This window comes from Dermacentor albipictus, chromosome 2 (genome assembly GCF_038994185.2).
Source record: "Dermacentor albipictus isolate Rhodes 1998 colony chromosome 2, USDA_Dalb.pri_finalv2, whole genome shotgun sequence".
NCBI lineage: Eukaryota > Metazoa > Arthropoda > Arachnida > Ixodida > Ixodidae > Dermacentor > Dermacentor albipictus.
In genome coordinates this window covers 146,019,062-146,044,949 of record NC_091822.1, presented here as the reverse complement: position 1 = coordinate 146,044,949, position 25,888 = coordinate 146,019,062, and the positions used below count along the sequence as shown (strand labels likewise).

General features: G+C 47.0%; 1 protein-coding gene across 3 annotated transcripts in view; it reads right to left on the bottom strand.

Moving 5' to 3' along the window:
• SK (small conductance calcium-activated potassium channel) overlaps positions 1 to 25,564 on the bottom strand; it is a 470,614-nt gene extending 445,050 nt beyond the window's left edge. For all 3 annotated transcript variants that reach the window (XM_065435628.2, XM_065435629.2, XM_065435631.2), the window contains exon 1: positions 24,509 to 25,564. The gene's annotated coding sequence lies outside the window, so the exon portion shown is untranslated. The remainder of the gene's footprint in view (positions 1 to 24,508) is intronic.
• Positions 25,565 to 25,888: the final 324 nt, after the last annotated feature.

Sequence of the window (25,888 nt, the reverse complement as noted above, 5' to 3'; positions counted from 1 at the left end):
GCGGGCGCTGTTTCGTCGAACGGGCTTCTCTCGCGAAAGCAAAAATAAACGGACCGTCAGACGGCGGCGCCGGGTTGATGGCGGGGTCTGCGCCAACGGCGTAGCTATTTTAGTGGAAACCATTGTCTGGCAGGCAGTGCACTCACCGATGGCCCGGATGGCCGGGCAAGTGTTGCGCCGCGAGACTCAACGGCGCATTTCCCGCTCCATTTCTACCTGACTTGGAAGGAGGAGGGTCTTCGATGCTCTGACGAGCACTTACGGGAAAACCGACACCGGCAACCATTTTTCCAAAGCCAGATGGACACAGGGAAGGGAGTGAAGCCGCACTAGCGAACACGAACGTGAAAGTGAACTGCGTCGAAATCTTTCATTGCATTGCCCGCGTTCGCGGTATGCACATCTGCAGTACGCATGCGGTTTCGCCGTTCTCTCGGTGGTTTACAGTTGAACGCTGGCTTCACCGCTGCGGTGAACGAGCGTATTGGGTTGTGCGCCACTCCTTGCAGTGGAGGGGCTAGAACGCACATGCACTCGTACCTTTCAAGAAACCACGATCTGAGAGGGATAGGCTATTGGAGTGTTTGATGTCACCAGCCCATTGTGCAGGATTAGGTTTTCGGACTTACATCTTATATCCCGTTTTACGTTCTCCCTGAGCAGGGTATCAAAAGGAATTCGTCTCCGGCTAACATCCTTGTATTTCCCTTGTAGTCTCACTCCCTCAATTTTTCTCAAAAGTTATCCCAATACTTTTAGGCAAACTCTCCCTTTCTTTCAAAAGAACTGCTGCGCATTACCATACCCGTTGCAAGGAGTTCCACGGGAAACGCGTTTTCGTTGAAGACGCGGCGTTGCTGCAGTACCCGAGAGAATAAGCGATTAGAAGGTGTGCTCCATCTCGTGATCATCGAGGAGCCGGACATGCTGCTGGAACTATGCCACAGAGTTTGTTGCTCGTGGAGGGCTTTCAATACTTATTCCGGCAAGGACCATACAGGCTACCATTTAGCGTTATCGCGTACAAATGTCGCCTCTACCACCTTGCTCACCACGTATAACAATTCGCAGCTCGTCCGTGTCTGTCGTGATGTCCTTGCCTCGTTTTTGGCGCTTCAAATTTGTAATCGGTCCCCGTGACTTCGCTGCCTCGACGACTGACAGCGTGGATACGCCCGAACTGGCACGGGCATTTTGGCATAACTCCTGAAAGGCGTAGTACGTAAGCATGTACTCTGCGTGACATTGAAGTTGCGACCTGCGTGGTGCATAAACATTGAATGAGCTTACACGTTGAAGAAAATGAATTAAACACAATTGCACGCATCGCATATATTTATAATTACCCGCGTCACGATATATTCTCTTCACACAGAGTCCAACATGCGCGTTGGCTTTGTATACCTACATTTTTATTTTTTACAACCAGTGGCGAAAAATTGGCAAGTTTGAAACTAATGTGAAGGAGAAAGTTGCGCATGCGCTCTCTCTCTCTCTCTCTCTCTCTCTCTCTCTCTATATATATATATATATATATATATATATATATATATGTATATATACTGCTGTTGTGTAAACGGCATCTATTCAATAATCTCAATAGCACAAATCTTATGAGTTTGCAGTTTACTTGAAATAATCACGTTTACGAGCTTTTCAAAAGTACTGCTCATGACTTAGCGGAATGTATCAGACCTCTCTATGCAATATCGAGCTCGTTCCATTTACCTAGCTCTATATAGGCGCAGGTTACTTAATTGTGATGTCGTTTTTATTGCCAACTTACAGAGGTGGAAGCATCATGCTTCAGTCCTCTTAAATGTTTCGATTTACAGTTTTCTTTCTTTTTTTTGCGAGAACTGATGGCCCAAGTGAAATTTCAGCTCACCGCAGCCGGGTATATGTAAAGATTTGCTTTTGAATACGACAAATATCATAAGTTTACGCACAGTGGATACGCAGCAAAAGTGACTTCCTCATTTCGGTGTATTTATATAAGGGGTGCCCAAACAAAGTTTCTTCTTAACCCCGGCGCACCGCAGGCGGTCATAGATACGCACGTTCCTCTGGACAGCATCCCTTGCCCTTCCCTTCTCTAAAGCTTCTTTCTCTTTCTTCTCTGTCATACACGACTACGCACTGCTGCTATCCCTTAGTCTTCAGCAACTGATTTATGTACTTTTATACCCTACGACTATGTACGACAGGCATAAGCATGTATACGACAGGCACGACTATGTACGACAGGCATAAGAATGAAGATACGCGTCTTATGGTAGAGGCGTGGCATATCTATAATGGTGGAAGTGCGTGCGTGAGGCAGCCTTCGATTACTTTACATAAGGAAGAGATTAAGTGCCTTAACAGTTATCTCTCACGTAGACCGGTGCGTGTACCCGATTGACAAGTGGTGTTACCATCCCTGAGCATGCGCAGTTTAGTTTTGTGTCTTCTTTCTTTTTACGCCTCAGTGCTGCCATCAGTTGATAGTCGGCGTTCATGTTGTCCACTTCTCTACTCTTGTGTCCTGTATGCACGCCTCACTTCTATTTTGCATAATGAATCCTTACCAACTAGCTCAGCTTTCTGTCGTTCTAAGACTATGTAACCTTTACTTTGCAGACCATACTTCTTCAAATGCAGGCATTCTTGCTAATATTTGAAAGAATTCAGTCATGTCACCCTGGACATTCTCTCGACTTAGGCCACACTCGTGAATGGGTAAAGGGCTACGTTCAAAAATCCGCCTGTCAAAGAGCACACTACCTTATACAACTGCCGTTTAGGCGACTCTCTGTTTTCGTGGTGCGGTATCTCAAAATGCGCGCCTTCTTCAGCCAGGTAACGTTCGTGCGCAGTCAGAAACTTTACACAATCAACCACCGTATCGACGCAGCAGCTTTTAGGCTGCGACAAATCAGGAGTAGGAAGCAACACGCCTTCCGGCTAACGTAGCCCCCCCGTTCCACTATCCGTACCAAACAAATGCGTGGCCACTCTGTGCAGACTTCCCACAAACTACAATACCAACTATAACCCTAACTCTGGAGAAACACACACGGTGCGTAATGCACTTTCCGGTCGGTCACTGCCCCGCGACGCTGGGGCGCAAGCGTATACAGGCTTTAGCTGCGGCTACACAAAACCAATCCTATATGGAACTCGTCGCTTCTCTACCAGCTGTCACGCATCGGGAAGCGTGGACTAAGCGAATCCCTACAACACCGGCTCCCTTTATACACTACGGGAAAACAGACTGGTTACGCTACACGGTCTCGTGCGCTGAGCGTGACGGGAACGCCAGGAGAGACTCGTTTAATGACGAGCTCCGTGCGATAGGAAAAAACAAACAAACGTGTAAACGAACGCGCATGTAACGCGGGATTATTCGCAGGCACGGGAATACCATTAACCTGTCCCTCTCAGCACGTTGTGCTCGGTCAGGACAAAACGAAACGATAAAGAAACAAAACGCAAGCTTATTCCAGATCGCAAAGAGCGCCCATTTCATTATTCCCTGGCTAGAGCTGGGCATGCCGAATGTTTTGTTATCTTCGGCTGGAGGGGCATATAAAAGGTGCAGCTGTGATTACTGGCGCCAGAATGCGAAGCTTGCAGTATTAAATATTCACAGGTGTATACACCGAGCGGCATCCGAGCGCTCGTAGTGGGAACTTGTGCCAGATAAGCGCCCCCCCCAGGTGGTTAGATGAAACGCTACCCTTATCTTTGCCTCACCGCATCGTTCCCAACGGCATTGGTGAACGTCGGCTAGCGAGATTGCGCATGCTGCGGACTGCGCACCAAGCTTCACAACTGCCACGTTTGGAGGAAAATGCAACAAAGCTGCAGGTCTTATATAGACGGTCTCAGAACCCCCGATAAACAGCGTCTTTCAGCGAACATTTTCAATAATCTTTAAATGTTACCTGTGGCAGATATTGCAATTCTAGTTCATGAGCTGGTCTACTCACAGCACCGGACAATATTTGCACAAAAAAATGAAGATCCAAAACCGGTTAATTAACAAAAAATCACTAATTAAGTTTTAAGCTAATTACATCGTGGCCCATATTGCAATTTACAAATTCTAGCCGTGGAGTTCGCAAGGCGGATTCACATGGAACGAGTTTTCAAGATCACATCAGTTTCGAGATAGAAATTCCCGAACATTGCGGATAAATGCATTGGCATTCCAGTTAATTTGCTAACAAAACGTCCTTTCATGTCCTGAAGCACACAAGTAACTGGGCGTTTTTATCCTAATAACTTGTCTTTCTTCTTCTTCTTATTTTTTTTCGCTGTAGTAAAGTAGAAGTTTCTCGGGAATAAACTGCCGGTGTAGCCTGGTGGGAGCCGTTTCCTCTACCTGTTAACGCGCCTATAGGAGGAGAAATCCAGAGGCTACGACTTCCTGCTGCTTAGAACAAGATTGCGGTTGCAATTTCCAGACCCTCCGGGTATTTTAACGATAAGGTCGGCAACAAGAAGGCCAACTCACTTTTAGTCGGGTGCAAGTTTGTGGAAGTTATTGTGTCTCTTGAGAGAGAGATAAAGGGAGCTCAGCTATGGCGTCGTCTCCCAAATCCTAGGCGTCACATTGCCGCGTTAAATCAGGCCAGTTATTGCAATTTACTACAGGTATCCTAATCAACGACCACGGTCAATCTGTGAAAAAAAGAGCAATGAAACTCACACTCTAAGAACAGTTTACACCCTTTGGCGTGCCCCTTCTGCCACACAACGATAATCGTCATTTGCCTTGATGCGTTTCCTTTCATTAACGCTGCGAGCCCGAAACTTTCCAGTAACGAACGGCACGCGCGTTATCAGAAGGGGCACGCCAAAGGGTGTGAACTGTTCTATGCTGATAACGCGCGTGCCGTTCGTTACTGGAAAGTTCCGGGCTCGCAGCGTTAAAGAAAGGAAACGCATCAAGGCAGATGACGATTATCGTTGTGTGGCAGAAGGGGCACGCCAAAGGGTGTAAACTGTTCTATGCTGATAACGTGCGTGCCGTTCGTTACTGGAAAGTTCCGGGCTCGCAGCGTTAAAGAAAGGAAACGCATCAAGGCAGATGACGATTATTGTTGTGTGTGGCAGAAGGGGCACGCCAAAGGGTGTAAACTGTTCTATACTGATAACGTGCGTGCCGTTCGTTACTGGAAAGTTCCGGGCTCGTAGCGTTAAAGAAAGGAAACGCATCAAGGCAGATGACGATTATTGTTGTGTGTGGCAGAAGGGGCACGCCAAAGGGTGTAGACTGTTCTATACTGATAACGTGCGTGCCGTTCGTTACTGGAAAGTTCCGGGCTCGTAGCGTTAAAGAAAGGAAACGCATCAAGGCAGATGACGATTATTGTTGTGTGTGGCAGAAGGGGCACGCCAAAGGGTGTAAACTGTTCTATACTGATAACGTGCGTGCCGTTCGTTACTGGAAAGTTCCGGGCTCGTAGCGTTAAAGAAAGGAAACGCATCAAGGCAGATGACGATTATTGTTGTGTGTGGCAGAAGGGGCACGCCAAAGGGTGTAAACTGTTCTATACTGATAACGTGCGTGCCGTTCGTTACTGGAAAGTTCCGGGCTCGTAGCGTTAAAGAAAGGAAACGCATCAAGGCAGATGACGATTATTGTTGTGTGTGGCAGAAGGGGCACGCCAAAGGGTGTAAACTGTTCTTAGAGTGCATACGCTTTGCAAGGCGCGTGCGCATGTCCTGAATATCGGCTGGCCAGCGAGGAATCAAAACGCCCACTATAACCGGCGCTTTCAATGGCGACGTTACAAAAGCGGAAATTATACGGCTTACTTTTATCGGTGAGTCATTTTCCGCCGCACATCTCGTCTCGGTAATTGCATTACAAAGGGCTTTCTCACAGCGCTGCGGCCCAGCTACAGAGCACGCGCGGCGCGTTTTCGTACACAAATATATACCGCACTTTTGCGCCCACACCATAGCAGAGATAAAAAAAAGGATTAAAAAGAAAGCGCGCGACACATGCGAGCCAGTCTTCACTCGTATTAGTTAATCGGCCTCCAGAAGCCGCAGGCGCAGGTCATTTGAATCCATGAATCCAATTCGAGGCCCGCCTCCGCGGAGGCTATTTAGAGTCCGCTCGACGGCGGATGATCGATGAGGGCTCCATGAATGAACAAGTCCTGGCATTTACGCGCGGAGGATAATGTCGGCGCCGCGGAGCTTTTATTTTCGTCAAAATGGGAGTTTTCGCGGTTGGTGAGAAGGGGACGCACGCGAAGGCTATTCCCGCCTTCGTGAGTGAGCGGTTATATTTTGATGACAACGGAAATGCTGGAAACTGTTGGGCCGCCGACTTCTCCGCGAACAATAGATTGTCCAGTGAGCAATGGATGATAACATGAGGTGACATGAAAAAAAAAAGACAAGCAAGCAAGCAAACAACCACTCCGACAATAAAGAACATTTTGTAAACGTGTTTATATAAATATCAGCAGTCAATATAAAGAAACAAAGAGAGGAAAACAGTCACGCAAGTCAACCAATGACCCACAATGAATATGCTGCGACATAACAGTAACACGCAAGGACGTACAAAGTGTTAATTCATAGACAAAATGTCATTTTCAGAACCGCGGCGTACGCCCTGTGAAAAGAAGGCGGGCGAGGGGCATATACTCGGAGTTGTGGAGTGCTGATCGGCCTGTTTACGATAGCTTGCTGCAGTACTTATCGAGGCACTAGAAAATTGTTTGAACCTAGGCATTCCACCTAATATTCCAGAAAAACCGCATTCCTCTTTCTTCTTTTGTTTTAATAAGTGTCTCTCTCCATTCCTTCTTCGACACTTACATCCAAACTTCAATCACCCTACTCAACGCACCCCGTTATTCTCCTCCATCAGCTGAGTGGGAGAGAAGAGAACTACGTAAACAGTGTCAAGGAAGCCAGTTGTTGCGCTCCGATGAAGGCAAGCACCCATGTCGAAATCATGTCTTCGGAGAAGTCCTTTGTTTGGTCATCGAGTTGTTTATTGCACTGTGTTGGAGGGCCACATTCTCACACATTGCACATTGTCACATAGCCACAGTCGGTCACACAATCCGATCACATTAGAGTAACGAAACTTCGTTTCTCAAAGATGCAGTTCCGTAGCAGGACAAATAGCTAGCTACTTGAGCTAAAAGGAGCGGCGTTGTTTGGAACGGCCGCCCTGTCAATTTAGAACTGCATTGAAATTGGTTTATAACATTAAACATGTCAAATTAATTAAATTTTAGTGCCGAGACATTTCATCGCACCTGTAAACGTGCAGCAATACCAGAGTAGCTGTTCCATGTGCTGCGGTATGCAGCAGTTCTCTATGCACAGCTTATTGCGCACGCGCAAAGTGAGAAGAGAAGGGTTACTCGATTTCAACATCCGCCATTATGAAGTTAGTGTAATGTGTCAACTCAAATTGCGTCTTACAGCTACGCTCCAGCGCCTGTATGCGCCAAAGACAAACTAGGGCGTTGGTTCTCCTCCCGTGGTGCATGCATGGGCCTAGACTGTGCGACAGGCTGGGACAGTGCTGTTTGCTGCCTCACATTTCTGGGCACCGATTCGCGTGTTTTGTTTGTACTCATCTCTTTCCCTTGTTCTCTCCTTAGACCACCTCCTCCCATTCTTTTTTTTGCAAACCCCATGAGCAGAGTAGCAAACCGGGCCTTCCTTGCGGTTAGCCTGTTTATCTTCCTCTCCTAGCTTTTTTCCTTTCTGTCCGCACTTGTAGTACGTCAGAGCAAGGAAAAATATGGCCCAAGTAGAGACGGAAATTCCACGAAATCGCTTTGGCAAATCTTTGAATGCGTTAGCAACGCGCCAAAAGAGCACGCGAGCGTAACCCACTATAGGAGTCGTAGCCGCGAAACTGAAACGATACGTACAAACTCCAGAATACTCTAGCGCCTAGAATGCTGGCTGTCAACGCAGTGGACGATGCCGAGTGATGCATGGATCGAGACACTCTCGTCGTTCCGGCTGTCACTGTACAAGCCAAGTGCAGCGTGACACGTTGCGCAAAGTGGCTTTCCACTTCTCGCGTAGGACATGACGATGGGCGGCAAAGAAAATAGCCCCGAGCCACGTCTCGTCCCCCCCACGCCCCCCTCCCCCCCCCCCCCACCTGTCACCTGTCCTATCGTGGCAGCAGACGACGGTGTCGACATTCCGTGGGACGGAGTCCAAGCTGACACATCTGCACGAGTGGCCGCGTACCACGCGTATTCGTAAGACCTCACTGGGGGAAAAAAAAGAGCAACCGTTCTATGCATCTCTCTCTCTCTCTCACTGAAAAAAAAAAAGCTCGCATTGCCTTTCTTTATCTCACCGGATGGTCACGTTACTCTGGGTTACGCCCTCCTCCACGGTTTCTGCAAGTAACGGATTGCAAGAGGGCATGACTCTGAGCCAGTTGTTGCTCCACAATCGCAACAACACGCCAGCTGAAAGTAAGAGCGTAGGAAGTAACACAACAACAAGAGAGGGAGCAGTTTGTTCCTACCTGCTTCGCCCAATTTATCTGGCAGTGATCACCTTCTACTTGTACGCTCTGACGCAGACTGCTTATAGCGCCATCTGGAGGGATAGAAAGGAAGCTGGAGAAACGCTGTCATGGTGCAAATACATTGAGACGAAAAATTTCCCTCACACGGATCGGCCAGGGCTCCAGCTGTCATATCTCTAGAACTGGTACAGCGCAACATACAAAGGAAGAAACAAGCCGAGCCGGCCAGATAAAAGAACAGAGCGCTGACTTCCAACTGGATTATTAACAAGTTGCACGAAATATCGCTCGCTAATAAACCAGTTCGAAGTCAAAGCTCTTTTCCTTTATCTGGCCGGCTCGGATTGTTTCTTCCTTTGTATGTTGCGCTGCACCAGTTCTAGAATGCAATACCAACTCGCCCAATCCTCAACCCTAGTGTCATATCTCCCCGCATCCGCATGAATGCCATAGACGAAACCATTTTGTCATTCGCTGTGCACCCTCACTGTCAACTCGACGAATGCGAGCATTATTCAACAGTAATTGTACAAGGGCAGTCAAAATTCCCTAGTTTCTCTTTCCCTCTAATGGAAAACGACAGAAGAACTAGAGCACAGCTCAGAAACGCCCCCGTTATCGCTATTAAAGTTGTTCAATGTGTGCTCCGAGTTTACCCTCGCCCATAAACTTCCGCCTCCGTAATATATCACAATATTAGGTTCACCATTTGAAGATTTGGCATTTTCATCGCAGCCTTACTGATTGCTGCACTTCGCCGCAATATGAGTGGACCCCGAAATTCGTGTAGTCTACCTTTCCGTCCATACAGAGCCATCGAAAGAGTGACCGAAAACAAATACAAAAAAGCAACGTCAGCAGCGCCATAAGTATCGACAAGATGTCCAACTGTCGTTGTTCCCATGTGAACGTTGATTATAACGACGGGTCAATAATTTAGATGCAACCACCCACTGTTTGGGTCCATCAGATATCAGACAGATCAACCGCGAATGCCATGTGGAGTATAGGAAAACTTTAGATTGCAGGCTTCCGTCGCAAAATTACATGTTGCCTGCTGTATCCAAAGACCAGTTGGTTCAATTTATGTTTTCTTCCCCTCTTGAGTGTTTTAAAGCCCGCAGTAAATGTTATGAGCGATCGATTCTAGACATAAAGAATAGCGCTCACATTTTGCTTTTGATTTTATTTATTCTTTCATCCTTCTGACGACGTCGCCGGATCTGCTCGCGCGTCATTTTCCTCAAAGAAGGTTAGGAGAGGACATTTAAGAGCCTTTCTTTGAGTTTTCATCAAGAAAAGTACTGTCACAAACAGACCTTTCCGGGAGAGCGGATTCGATTGCGCCACGGCTAGCGCTTATTTAATATTTTATCGTTCCTTCTGACATCATCTTCGTCCAATAGAAGTGTTGAAACGCGATGAACATTGATGAATTCGGTTCTTGAATTTTGCAGTTCCCGCTTTCCGATGGACCTTTCGACGAGAGAAGCGGTAGGATCATGCGAAAGGGACTAATTTACCAGATAGGAGGTAACAAAAGAGAACTTTGTTTATTTACTTAGCGTTTCGGAGAAAGATCCATTGATGTCATAGAACGAGAAATGCAAGTGGAGGTGGACAACGTGTGTCCGCGACATACCACGTCGAGCAATCTAGTTGATTACGATACGAATAAACGAGGGGTGAGAGGAGGGGAGGGCGGTCGCCGCCGTATACGCGAGGTGTGAGGATTAGTTAGTTTAGTTAGGATTAGTTTTCACCCTCTGAGGTCCCTTCAACCTGGTCCCCAGGCAAGACGCACGGACGTTATTACATTCTACCAACTTCGTAACGCGGCTTCGCCGGAAGGGACTCGAACCCAGGACATCGTGCTGAGCATCAGCACGCCATAACCATTTACAGCCATAATGCCGGGTTAGTTGGAGGAGGAAAGAAATTTTCTTTTAATCAGTGATGATTTGGCCGTAAATGCGAGTGAAATGCTTTAGCATTACGTCACATTTCTTTGATGTCCCTGATCCATGCTTTAAACCGCGTTCACCAAATTGCAATGTGTTGTTCAGGAGTTCACTGGACACACGTACTGCCTCTTTCAAGAGCGAAGTGCAACTTACAGCCACCGATTGCGCCATATATATATATATATATATATATATATATATATATATATATATATATATATATATATATATATATATATATATATACACTTTTCTCCTTTCACATTATCAACGCTAGCACATTAAAAAGAGGCACATGGATGACGTAGTCTATAGCCATTGTTGCGGATAATCTATTGTTCGCACCTTCTTTTTTTTCTCTTTCCGGCATACATCTGTGCCCTTTCGTCGCTTCCTTGCGCCTATACCACGGCTGCGGCGCCAGCGTTCCCAGAGGAACACCTGGCCGAAGCAACTGCGCGCAGCAACGTCAACCAGCCGAACAGAAAGCAGAGCCGCATCGACGAAGAAAACCTTTCGATTCCTAAATATAGCACTGTGCCAGCGCGACCTCCGGCTGTTCCGCGCGCGTCCCTCTTGCGGCGACTGCTGAACGTCGCGCTGAATCGGGGAGGGCAACGACCTCGGTGTACTGGCGCTCGAGATAGGGAAGCACATACTGTGGGAGCACGAAAAATGGCCGAATGAAAAAGAAAAGGGGAAAAAATGAAGGAGGGCAGGGAGCAGAAACGGGCATCACACACACTCACCTCCTATTCTTCAATACAAAGAGAGGGGGAGAGAGAGAGAGAGAGAGAGAGAGAGAGGGAGAGAGAGAGGGAGAAAAAGGGAGGCCGTACTTTGGTGTATTAAGCTGCAAAGCAAAGGCCAACGTTTCTGGAATCGGGCTTATCGCGCTCGCCGAGGTGCAACGAGTCCGGTTCTCGAAATCGAAGCGCGCGGTGCGCGTTTATATTGTTCACCATTGATAATCCGATCGGATACAACATAAACCTGTCGTCGCACAGTTCAGGTGTTCTGCTGCATTTTTTTTTTTTTTTTTGCGGAGAGCTCTGTATGTGCTTTTGTGTCTGTGTTTCTGTTCTCTTCTTCCAACTTGTACCGGTGCAGCTGTAACTCGCAACGGTTTCCTGTTTAATAAAGGGAAAATTGGACATCCACGCGTTCGTAGCAATTGCTACAAAGGAAACCCATACGGCTTCCTCGAACGAAAAGCCTCGCAGTTTAAGAAAAATTTGTTCTGGTCCTGGATTCCAACCCGGAACTACCGCCTTTCCGGGGCAGCCGCTCTACCATCTGAGCTGACCAGGCGGCTAGCAGATAGCAGGGTGAAGTCGAATATGTCAACAACTCGAAGCAAAGGCAAGAGTTTGACGTAAATGTTCCGTGGAAGCTCGCCAGGTGGAGAGAAGTAATTAATAAAGGGACAGATAAGACATCCACCCGTTCGTAGCAATTGCTACAATTACTTTCACTCCACCTTGCGGGTTTCCGCAGGACTATTGCGTCAGGGTTTGCTGTTTACGCGACCAATGCTCCTTTACGGTTTCGCGCCAATTGGCGAAGCAAGACACATACTGACACACACACGCACGCACGCACGTCTCGAGCCTTACATGTAATATTCGAGTAGATAGGCGGTGGATCGGAAGTGCCCGCACACTTCATGTTTTCGACGAGAGATCTGAAACTTCTGCTTCATCCCCATCCGAGGCCTTAAAATCCCTCGACGAAGTGCTGACCTCATTCAAAAAGTTGCGAAAGGCCCTGAGCCGGATGCCGGGTAAAGCGGTACCCATAAAGAGAGTCATTTCAGAGCCACCACTGCAATCAACTACGCGCTAGTCGGGCACATTTCTGGTCTGTTGCAGCCGGCAAGCGCAAAACTACCGCTATAGAGAAAATGTCGCTATGTGCTAAAATGTCCAAATTTCGATATAAGGCACCGACGCGGTTCCGTTCTGTAGGTGTTGTAGAAATATTTTGAGTACTGTGCCCGTTCCTGGGTGCTTCTGCGTGTTTTTTGTATATGTTCTGTTGTCGTCAGTGCCTTCCCGGATTTTTATGCAATTTCTGCGTGTTCGTGCTGCGTGAATGTATGAAATGTTTTAATGCTTTTTCATTACTTCCGATTTTTTTCTAATTTACTATTTCATTTTTTTTTTGTCATAAAACTGACCTCCTCCTTCAACTAGGCGTCCACAACACACTGGACGAGCTCATCGAGGCCCAACGTCGCTCTAAGCTGGAGAGGCTCACTCTCACAGCGACGGGTCGCCATATCCTCACCTCGCACGGTATCACCTACCACCATCAACACGGCCATAAGCACCAGATCCCCTCCACCATACGAGATCCACGAGATTCACGCCGATCCTATCCCCAGAAATATGCACCCCGAATACAACCAGGCACGTCGCACAGCACGTGCCACGGCTCTCACCAAATCCCTTACTCGGCACGATGGTGTGAGTTTCGTCGACGCCGCCGAGTATCCCCACGGTACCCGCTTTGCAGCCGTCACCACGCGTGAAGGCTCTCTCCACCATGCTATCAGCCTAGTAACCCCACACGCCGAGGAAGCTGAAGAAGTGGCCATCGCGCTAGCCACACTAGACCCAACATGCCATACCATCGTCTCCGACTCCCGCTCCGCCGTTATCAACTATATCAACGGCCGTATTTCACACCAAGCCTTGCGCATCTTGCAACAAGCGCCCCGCTCAACCGACCACCAGGTTACACTCGTCTGGTTCCCGGCTCATGTAGGCACCGTCCACCCGCAGCTCCCCAACCTCAACGAGGTTACCCACTCCCTAGCGCGAGGCCTAGTTAACCGCGCGGGAGAAGGGGAGGCTGCCCCCACCGGTAGGGATCGCCTGACACGCTACAATGATCTTGTGAAGTCCTTCTACTTAGAGCGTAGAACCTTCCCCGGCCCACACAACAAACTATCCCGAGCGCGGGCTACAACTTCCGCCTGCTACAAACCAATACTTACCCCTCCTTACAACTTTACAACAAGATCTACCCAGACATTTACCCCAGTCCCACGTGCCATATCTGCAAGACACAGTCAGCCACGCTTCCACACATGCTTTGGGACTGTACACACCAATACCCCGACATTAACCCCACGACCCTCTCGTCGAGATGGCTCGCTGCCCTGCGTAGCCCCAACCTTGACGACCAACTCTGGGCGACCCAGCAGGCCTGTGAGGCGGCGAAGAGGCAACACCTCGACGTCCCCACGTGGGAGGCCTAGGCCCAGCCACCATCTCTTGCTGGTTTCAATAAAGTTTATTCAGTCAGTCAAAACAGAATTGGCCAAGAATGGTCACGCGCGGAGCGACACTTACAGAGTGGATAAATAAGAAGAAATAAAGTAAATAAACGAATCCGTTATTTATAATTCACGATTGCATAAACAGATCGATGTGCTTCAGAGGTGCCTGTGAGCAGACATTATATGTCGGGGTCTTATGTAGGAAGGCATTTATTGTGGGCCAAAAGAGAAATGGGCGTACTTGGTCAGCATACTTACATAAACCCCATCACGGATATACTTTCACATAACCTGTGTATATATATCCACAAATAGATACGGCGAGATCCGGCGAGATACAGCGAGAAAATCCGGGAAAGTAGATAAAGAGAGCCTTGGTTTAATAATGTTCAGTCATTTATGTAAGAACGGCTCGCTTTCATGCACTCTTGATACGAATGCGTTCCAATTTATTATTTTGCCAGTCTCTCCTTCAGCAAAAAACGCAAGGCTGTGCGCGTGCACCTGGTAACGCGCTGGTCCCTTTTTTTCCGTCGCTGTCCTTGCCATGGTGTCGGGGTTAACTGAAAGAAGTTAACGAAGAGTAAAGAAGCTGCTCGCTGTCCGGACGACTTATTGCGAATGGTGTTACATTCAGGCGCTAGCGATCACATTCCTTATTTATATTTTTGCCAAACTGACTCAGCGCGAACTTTGTATTTCGTGTTACTTTGGAAATGAGAAAATATTCGGCATTCAATTCAGTGCTCGGTGGCTGTCTTCGAACATTCGTATTTGATTCGACAGAGAAAGTTAAGTACTGGAACTCTCCTACAAAATTAAGCTTCAGCTCCTTCTGAATATGTCGTTCTGAATACAGTGAGATTCAAGGAAACCGAAAGGTCAACAATTTCTGCTAGACCGATCATAAGTTAGTCGTGAGCGCGGTCACAGCGGGACGTTAACAATTCGTTTTTAATTAGCCAATTCTCTTTGCAGACAGGGACAAGAAATTTGCCCATCGTTTTCCAGCTGTCATACGAGCGCGCGTGAAAATATGTTTCCCAGCTGCCAAACATGGCGTCAGCGAGTTGGTGGCTATTTGAGCATTGTTATAGGTTCCGTGAATCTCGCCGTGTCGCTGTCGACGGATTTCTTCCAAATTTTTTTCGATGCCGCTAACATTGTTTTTGTTTATTCCTTAAAAAGCGTGAAGACAAATGTTTTGGCACCCGAGCCCTCTGAACGGCAACTTGAGGCGCACGCATTCGTCAGCACTTTCGCGATTTCCAGCGGCCAACTGCCTCCCAGATGTCGTTATTCAAGTCTCGCGGCGCGTCTACTGCGCTTTCTTTGCAATGAATTTTGTGACGTTCTAGTGAGGGTGAAAAACCAAGACAGTGCTAAAACTGGGAATCACGAGTATAACTCTTTGGTTGGGCCGAATTTTCGCCCACAAAACAATTATAAAGCGTCAAGCGCAGCAACAACAACAGCGAGCACAGTGAGCGGGTCATAAATATCTGATCTCACGGGTCAAGTCAGTCGTCCGATATTTGAACGGGTATCATGGTACACTTGAGGACGTTCGCTCACGCTCTCTTACAATCGAGAATGTGCAACATCATTCGCATCACACGCGCAATCTGATCAGGAAATACTTTTCGCTACGGAATCCACGACAACATCGAATAGCATTCAAAATAAGCGTCAAATAACATCCAAATAGGCGCGTCTTGAGCCTACCGGCGAATGCACAAACGCGATAGTTCAGTGAAACGCGGTCACTGCGAAAAAGTCCAACGATCCGCAGGTGATGGTGTTCTTTTCGCTCAAATGCAATTAAAAGTTGTGCACGATTTCTGCAAGAGTGTGACGTGGATCGGAGTATTGATTTCAGTCTTTTCCTTCTGGAAGCAACATCTGTTTCTTTCTTATTTGAATATTTCTAAATAGATTGTTGAATGACGGAGACGCAAAAGGAAAATGTTTTTAATACGGAGCTATACGCTCCATTCAACGTAATGGTGCAATATGGCAAAACAACCATAATCAACACCTTCGATTGGGGGTGAAATGTAACAACGTTCGTGTACCGTGCATTCGGTGTCCGTTAGATAATTTCACGGGGTCAACACTAAGGCCCAAACAATGAAACGTTCCTTTCCTTCGAGCGCTTCCTAACCTTACGTGAGGCCTCCTTACAGCGAAGGACCGATGGAGGAAGCAAGCATACTCTGAAAGCTCCCTTCACCCGTCCTCACGTAAGGAGCGGTTGCCGCCATGCCTGGGTTCGAGATTATCTCTTAAAAGCTTTAGGGGAACACCAGAACACCACTATTCAATAAAAAAGGTTGTATCGTCACACAATCTTTAAGTTGATGAGCTAATATAGAGAAGCGTGGACGCTTTTTTCTAGTTTTGTTTATTAAACCTAAAGAAGTAGCGTATTACGGTGCAAAACTTGATGTGATCCAGCAACGCTGGTACGCCGGCGTCGTGCAACGCCTAGCAACGCTTCCATGCCGCACGCGTGACTGAAACGAACGTGCCTGGCAAAACGTACCGTGCTCGCGCTTCTCCGAAGGTGGGCGACAGCACGCACGCGCAAGCAAACGTCACGTGGTTAAGCAGTGAGGCGAAGCACTCGTTCAGGGCCAGGAGCGGCGTAAGGACGCATGAAGGTAGCTTGGTCCAAACAATAAAACGTTCCTTTTAGGTGTGTGCGAATATTGAAATTTTCGATTACGAATCGAATACGAATAAGGCGAAGAACTCTCTTCGAATATCGAATCGAATATCGAATACATGTGTAGTATTAAAAAATTGCAAGAGAGGTAACAATAGCTTTATAACCCTTTTAAAAATAAGATTGCATTTTACAAGGTTGCTTCAAATTAAAGAGGTACTCAATTATAGATAATGGACTCAGGTAATGCCCTCAGTCAGGTAAAACGCTTGTTACAGATTGTAGTAAAGGAAAATTAACTGCTCAATATGGCCAGAAAGTAAACGCTCTCTATGCACTGTCACATTTCTACCGGTAGAAAAGACTCTTTCACTAGGAACTGAAGTGGCAGGGATCGCCAAGTACTTCCGGGCGAGTGCACTTAAAAGCGGGTACCTGAAGCGGCCAATGGACTGCCACCACTCACAAGGATTCATGCCCCTTTCCAGAAGAGGCTTTTGCGCGTAGTCTGTAACTTCCCCCTCAGGGGCAGATGCCAAATGTGTCTTCTCTTTGTTCATCACTAGATCGTCAAAAGCATTCCATACACTCGATGCCACCAGTGGACACGAAGTCGACGATGGCACGGCGGTGTCCCCACGGTGTTCCACGACGGCTTCCTGGAGCTCCCTTGTCACAAGGTTTTTCAGCCAGATCATCTGAACAGATGCCTGATGAACTGTGGTCATAAAGCGCGGATCAAGAAACATGCCTAGGCTGGCCACTTCATCAAATTTCCACTCCGCACAAAGAGCCTTGATACATTTTGAATCAATGTTAGCAAACCCTGAGTTGCCTTTGCAACCTTCAAGGCAATGGGGCATTCCAAAAATAATTGGAATTATAAAGCTTGGTGAAAAAGAAACCGAAACTGATCATGTCTCAAATGCCTGAAGCAGATAGACTGAAACAGGGCATACAGATAATGGCAACTCAGGGTTGCAAAGGCAACCCTGAGTTGCCTTTGCAACCTTCAAGGCAATGGGGCATTCCAAAATAATTGGAATTATAAAGCTTGGTGAAAAAGAAACCGAAACTGATCATGTCTCAAATGCCTGAAGCAGATAGACTGGAACAGAGCATACAGATAATGAGCGGATCATGCGAAGTTCTCAGTTAATAAACATGTTCTTAGGAGAATGCGGAGCAAGCATACAATTGGTTAATTGCTCAATTATTCGCAGTCTATCCGAATATTCGCCGTTTGCACCGTTATTCGGCCGTCCTCGCATATTCGTGAATTTCCGAACATGCATTTCTCGAATGGAATACGCTTCGAATATGGAAAATATTCGATTCGTATTCGAAATTCCGAATATTCGCACACCCCCATAGTTCCTTTCCTTCGTGCGCTTCCTAACCTTACGTGAGGCCTCCTTACAGCGAAGGACCGATGGAGGAAGCAAGCATACTCTGATAGCTCCCTTCACCCGTCCTCACCTAAGGACCGGTTTCCGCGTGCCTGGGTTCGAGATTATCTCTTCAAATCTTTCCACGAACACCATTATTCTATTAAAAAATGTTGTATCGTCGCACAATCTTTAAATTGAATAGCTAATATAGAGAAGCGTGGACGCTTTCTTCTAGTTTCGTTTACTAAAGTTTAAAAAAAGTTGCGCATTACAGTGCAAAACTTGATGTGCTCCAGCGACGCTGGCACGCCGGCGTCTTGCAACGCCTAGCAACGCCTAGCAATGCTTGCATGCCGCACGCGTGACTGAAACGAACATGCCTGGCAAGACGTACCGTGCTCGCGCTTCTCCGCAGGTGGGCGACAGTGCGCATGCGCAAGCGAATGCCATGTGGTTAAGCAGTGAGGTGAAGCGCTCGTTCAGGGCCAGGAGCGGCGTAAGGACGCATGAAGGTAGCTTTGGAGCTACCTTATGCTGAGGAAGCACCAAGGAAGCCTTCACCGAGGGCCCCTCAGTAAGGAAGCTTTCAGAGTGACATAAGGTAGCCTCACCCCAATGAAGGCTTCCTTAGTGAGGTAAGGAAGGTTTCATTGTTTGGCTTCTTATGCTGAGGAAGTACCAAGGAAGCACCAAGGAAGCCTTCACCGAGGGCGCCTCAGTAAGGAACCTTTCAGAGTGACATAAGGTAGCCTCACTGCAATGAAGGCTTCCTTACTGAGGTAAGGAAGATTTCATTGTCTGGGCCTAATTCGGAGTCACCCACTGTGGTGTCCCTCATAATTATATGGGGGTTTTGGGAGGTAAAACCATATAATTTTGTAATCAACACTATATTTACGATCATGGCCATGACGCATACAGAACAAGAGAACCACACGAAATTCGATTCGCGTTGGAACTTCGCGTTTTGATGCGAAGCTGTATATGTCCCAGATCCGGGGTTTCGTGGCGTCTTTGTGCAGAAAGTGTCATCATGTGGGCCGATCTTGGTTATAGTGCAGAAAGGGTCCAAGCTCAACGGCTCATACCCTTGTTTGCTCGGACACTTCTAACGCGCCATTTAGCTACCCTTCTCACATCTAGGACACAAGGAGGTCCCAGACATAAGGGTGTTTTTGAAAAAAAATTGTTTTGTGCAACTTTTTCAAAAAGGACCGTTAAAAAATTATCGGCGCTATCTGCGCGAACGCGTTCGTGCCACTACTCGCGCGTTCATCGTCTTCGTCTTCATCCCCAGCTGGCTCCGTTGTGCAAAGAACTATGATCGCCAGCAATGGCTCGAGTGTTGTCGTCTTCTTCCATAGCTGACTCGTTGGCGCTCCTCGGCGCAACGAATATAGTTATATAGATTTATATAGAATATATTGATAAATTTATTACCTGAACACATACGTAAAGTCTGCTCGACTCTTGGCCAATTCCCGGGAGTGGGTATGCGTTAAACTTATCAAGGTAATAATAATAATAATAATAATAATAATAATAATAATAATAATAATAATAATAATAATAATAATAATAATAATAAAAATAATAATAATAATAATCGCCGGCGCAACCGCTAGAACGCGCTCGTGCCACTCCTCACGCGTTCCTCGTCGTCGTTTTCTTCCACAGCTGGCTCCGTTGCCGCTCATCATTACAGCCTAAAATTTTACTGATGTCGTAACAGGGAGGCTTCGTTTACGGGGGTATGAGTCATTGCTCAAGGGGGTATGAGCCTTTCATTGTCTCTCGTGACGGACACATTTAGTAACAGAGGTGACACGCGAATGTGTGTGCTTACCTATATCGTCACGTCGAACACAGATCAGGACAATAAATGTGCTCGTACGTTTGCTCGAAATTCTTTGTGGCCTGTGTGTCGTGCACTAAACAGCTTCGCTGGTCATCCACTTTTACAGTGTGGAATGGCTCACGGATGTTTTACGTAACGGCTTAACGACAAAGTTGAATGATTGGCAATGCGAAAGCTGAATAGCAGTTCGATTCAACTTTCTATCCTTTCTTAACAATAAAGCTTCGATGCGGAGAACTCCGCAAGGATCGTAATCATTTACTAATCGTAAATCGCGAAAATATTCAGCCGAGGATATACGTATATGATGACGCGTTCATTTAAGCTTCGACTCTCCGCGAGAAATTTACAGCAACGATCGACGCGACTGCGCGGTAGTTCGCGCTTTCCCATCATGGCACCACGTGGTTCCGGAAATGGTTAATTTCTCGCCGCAAGCAAATGCAGCAGACACAATCCAGGTAATTCTGGCTCAGTCGGTCCCAAGGCGCCGATTGACGCCTCCAGTTGTAAGCCACGACTTACTTGTTCAGACGCTTGGTTTGGTTTTTGTCTACTTGCGACGCATACCGGTTGCGAGGGATCCAAAACATCTAATTTTGACCTGTCTTACGATTCTTTATTACCGTGTCTTGACAATTAGAAGAAAAATTAAGAAGTTAGATAATTACTTAATATAATAACTGAATCAAAGAAACTAAACAATTAATTGCGTTTTTTCAACAAGTGTGTGCGAGTGTGCGTATGTGTGTTTGAGGTTCGGTGCGTCATAGCTAGGACAACCTGTAAAGTAAATGTGAAACAGCCGTCGACAACGAAAAACAACGAAGAGAGAGAAGGAAAGATTTGCTCAAAAATGGCAAACGGTGGTAAGAAAGAAGGAGGAAATGAAATTGTCTCATCCATTTTTTTCCAAAAGAAGCAAAAAATAAAAAAAAGAGAGAGAAAGCTGCTATCTAAGAAAGAGCACGTAATCTTAAACAATTTCTTCCTATCATGTTTCATTGGAAGCAAAGAAGAAATAGCACTCCAAAAAGTTTGATATCTGCTAGTTTGTTTAGAATGCAAAGTCAACAAATCAACAAACAAAAATAACACACACATACACACACGCACACGCGCACGCACGCACACGCACTCATTGTCTCTCTGTCTCTCAAACAAATAACATCCTCTTAGCGAATCGCGAAGGTCAAGTGCAGACTGCGTGCCTCTAAGGAACACCCAACATCTTTTCAAGTGGGAATTTCTCCTCGTGTTTATGTCATTCCAGACACACCGCTGTTAAAGGTGTCGCATATTTTTTTCAGGGCTCACAACCGCGCTTTCACGAGTTAAATTAGCTGACAGTTCATGTGTATGTAATAAAGCACGATGAAGCTGCACTCTGCCTAATCACAATGGTATAAATGCCGCGAATACCTAATATGACTTTCCTATACTTTCGCGCTCTGGTTACACTTAAATTTAATTAAATGCTGTGGTCTTACTTCCCGTAAACCCGATCTGATTATGAAGCACGCCGTAGTGGGGGAGTGACAATAAGTTTTGACCACCTGATGTGCTTGAACGTGCACTTAAATTTAAGCGCCCGAACTATGCGGCCGGCGCGGCCGTGATGGAACCCGCAGCCTTGAGCTCAGCTACGCAGCGCCATAGCCACTGGGATACCGCGGCAGGTCTCCCATCAGCGTACGATGATTGCGAACAATCAAGCACTGCCAGAACTATGAGTAACGAACGGAACTCTTCGTTGGAGGAACTTGTGGCCAGAGATACAACGATGAGCCGCGTGTGTCCATCGGTCGTTGAGTCTAATCCTACACTCGATTTAATCAGGTCCTGGTTAACGCAAGTCCTATAGGCGGGACGATTCGAAATTCAGAAGTCACGCCTATAGGAGACCATGGGGAAGGAGTTTGCCGTTACATGTCTCACGAAAAAACGCCCACACTTTCCCCGCTGTGTTGTAGCCGGCCTGCAGCTTCGGTGCGCGTCGGCGCGGGCCATGTAAACAAAATCCTGGCTATAGCCCAGCGTATGATCCCGCATGTGGCCGGCGAAAGCGTCGGTTTATGCGCATACGCAGGCAGGGTCAGCGTGTACGGGTGAAGTGTTAAGGGTGTGCGAATATCCGAATCTGTCCCAATAGCGAATCGAAAAGAGCCCCCCGTTCGATCCTGCGCCTTTCGACCGAATATTCGCTATTCGTAAATGCGAGCACTTATCGAATAGCTTTCGAATATTTCGAAACGACAAATGTGCTCTGTTACACATAAAGTCGGAGCGAAGGTACAATAAATTGCCTCCTCGCGAGCGTGGTATACGTGCAAGACGTCACAATTTACGTAGTGGACCAGGCTACGTATAGGCCCAGGAGCCAGACTACCGGCGATGCAGGGACGATTCGCACTTTCCGAAAAGTCCTGTCTATGCGAACGAACGGCTTACTTGTGTTCGTAATGTTCCCATTTATGCATATAATAAAGAACTCACCTCGACGTCTAAAGTACTGACAGAAATTTTCTAGCGTCATCACTACTATAGAACGCGAACACCGTCTTATAAAAATTGCGAAAACGGTGGTTCATTATGAGCAAACCTATTGAAATGTATTCGATATTCGATTCGTATTTGATTCGGCTTCAATCATTACTACATTCGCAATGCTCTGCTATGTTTACATATATCGCCGTACATTCCAGAATGATCGCTTGTGATTCGAGAGCGCACAAAACTATTCGCGACGAGCATTCGGTCTGATCAGACACGCCTACTTTGCTAGACAAACTTCACAAAATTTCAGATGCGTAGGACCTAAGATGCCACGCAAAGTCAGCGGACCATGATAAGTCAGGTCCTTTCGGTGCTCAACTCAAAACATCTCGTCGCAATTCGCGTAGACATCAGGTGACATTGTGTGTTCCACGGTCTGTAATATACCACTGTCACCGCCCTATGAATCCTGCCGAGGAAGATACAAAAACAAGCAGTTTTCGGAAAAGTCAGGAGCTGTGCTTATGTGAAAATTACAAAATTTTTATGCCCTACTTAAATGCACTGCTATTCCAAGTGATCTGGTTTCCTCGCTTTGAAAGATATGCAGTATGAAGAGAAAAAAATGTTAACCAAAACACAGTTCACGCACATTTTGAGTGTATTTCCCGGAGCACAAGCTAGGCACGAAGTTTTGAACAAAAGCGTACGCTTTGAGTACTGGTAGCATTCTATTCGGCTGTTATAATATGTCTCATAAAGGCAATTATTACAAAGCTAATTGGTAAAATTTTGCTAATTAGCAATCGTAACGGACATTATCGCGCAAATTAGGATTTCGGCTGTTTCTATCCGGTCTCGCGTGTTAGCAAAGGTTGCATTTTTTTCTCGAATATCCAATCCCATTTCTTTTTTTTTTTGTAGTCAGATACCTTAGGCACTGAAACCACTGAACGAGGTAGGAGGTTTAATTGATACCCGGCTAAGGCTACCGCATTTCGATGGTGGGCAAAAAGCAAGAACTCTCGTGCAGTCAGATTTACGGGCCCGTTAAAGAACTCCAAATAGTCCAGATGAATCCAAAGGCATCCACTGGCGCGTGCCCCATAATTAGAACGTAGTATTGGCACATGAAAATCCTCATCTTTAGTTATCATAACACATTAGGCAGATTTGGAAAGTTAGACCCAACATATTAAATATTGTTTTTTTTGTAATTGAAAGTTCGATATAGTACGTATGAGCGTTCATGGATACTGTAGCTTCAATTAATTGTATTTTGCTACTGTTTTTGTCATTCCTATTTCTTAGCTTTAAATCATCTGACCTTATAGCAAAAGAGGGATTAGGCATTCCTTCAATCTGATCCTTGACATTACGCTGCGTCATAAACAAGTGACGTCATGCTGGTGACGTTTAGGCTCCTGCACTTGTGTGCAGGCAAATGAGAAAGCATCGCTAGTTGTCGTCGATGGACGTAGATATGATTGGAAAGGCCACGTGTAGAAGTCATATTGTGTTCACGTTGTATGAGCCCTGCAAATGTCACGCTATGCGCGTTTTTCGACGCGCTGTGCCGTATTCGCTCTCTACTAATATGCTAATGGAATAAGTCATTGTATGGTAAAGAGCTCGCGGCCAAAAGGAAAACAGACGGAAGTCGTCCTGCAAGCATAACTTCAGTCGCTTCGACCAGGAATCGTGTAAAGAAAACCACGTGACTTCCGCTGAGAAATCGAACACATTCCGATCTATCTTCCTTTGAAATAACGTTTTGATAAACATTTGCGATATAGAAAGCGTGGAACAACCTGCGATGACGATGTCAAGGTATAAAAACCCCCGGACCCCTACTCGTATGAACACCGCCATTCGCAGGAGTTCCTCGGATGCAAACAACCATCCACACACCAGCCATTAGACATAACAAGTAGTATTAGCTAATGCGCAACACTAATCTCCCAATAGTTGCAAAGTAGAGCAAGCCCGCGATAACTACAAGAGCGAACATTCTGCTTACTTAATCTCCATATCAATTTTCCTTTATTTTTCTTATCCTCTATAAGCTAAATGCGAAAACACCCGTGTTCTTAAATTTAGGTGCACGTTAAAGAACCCTAGGTGGTCAAAAACTTCCGGAGTCCTCCGCTACGGCCTGCCTCATAATCAGAAAGTGGTTTTGGCACGTAAAACCCCATAATTAAATCATTTATAAGGGAAAAACCGCTGACGTCAGATATCTACAATCAAAGATAAGAAAATTCGACAACGCGAACTAAGCGGAAATGAGCGACAAGAGAAAACTGATCCAGCTAGCTTACCGTTACGATGCGAAGAAATTGTGCTGTCGCTGACGCCACGTGCAAGTCTACGTTGTCACACACGACCAACAGTGCGACGCTCCTCGAACTTGCGCACTTTGCACAACACCGTGACAAACGTGACACAACACTTTGCGTTTTCAGCGTTCCGAGCTCAGTGCTGGCGCAGGCGGTAGGTGCGAAGGTAGAGCTCAAACCTGCCGGTTTGCAAAGGGCAGCGCGGCAGCGGTGTAGCCAACATGTGACGATGACGCATCAGCCAAGGCGTGCTTGCACAAAACGACGTCGCCGAGCTTCGTTCACTGCCGTCTGCTTCGGCGCTCGTGTCGTCTGCTACGCGCAGCACCGGCGCCTCCGCCGAATGCAAATCGCGACTTGCGCCGGTGCACCGTCGTACACAACAACCGGAGCAGCACTTTCACGTGAGAAGTATATCAGCACAAACTTGATCGCCGAGGCTCAAGAGCGTGGTACACTCGGGGACACGGGGGAGTAGGTACTCAAGTGAGAATACTGCAAATAAACGCCTTGCCGAGAAGCGAAACATTCTGCAAAGAATGCATCATGAAAGGGGCTCGTGGTGAACTGTGGCGCGAACCAAAATAAGCAGCTGGGCTAGCGAGGGAGTGAGGGAAAAGCTGCACTTTGTTCGTGCAAGCAGCGACACCCGCTAACCCAGTGCCGCCGGTCTGGTTGGCTCGCGCTCAGCGGCACTCACAATTCAAAGTTAGAAAAACAAGGTGCCGGTTCCCAGCTAAGAAAATGAAAGTACAGCGAAAAGTTGAATGGCCCTTTCTCCAAGCGGCACATAAAGAGAAGGCTTAATAAAGAAAAGAAAAAGAAGGTAGAGAGAGAGAAAGAAAACTGAGGCAAAGAGGAAGTGAAACGAGGAAGCGCTACAGCCCGCTAGCAAGTTGAAGTAGAGAACGCGGCGGCGTCGCCTTCCCGCGCAGCTCGTCGCTCGTAGTGCTCACGGGAGGAAGGAAACGCTCGGCCCGACGAACGGCACGCCGCCAAGTGCACCGCAAAAGAAGAGAGCGCGACGCAAAAACCGGGGGCCCGAACCCGGCGCGGTCGGACGCCCCTCCCTCAACAACGCGGAGTTCTTAGCAGCGCGCCGAGCGAGAAAGAACGGCGTTACTATCAGCGGCGCCGCCTGGTGGCATGAACGCCAAGCGCGGACCCGGGGCTCGAGGTGCGGGAGGGGGAAAAAATAAAGGAACGAAAGAAAGCGCGAAGCAAGCAGGCGAGGAGGAAAGATAGGAACACAGCCAGTCGCGGTCAGTCACGTGGTTCTTTCATTCGTTTCATTTTCTTTTTTTTTTCGCCTTGAGTAACTTGAGGTCGAAAGGGGAGACGATGGCGGGAGTCGCAGCGGCT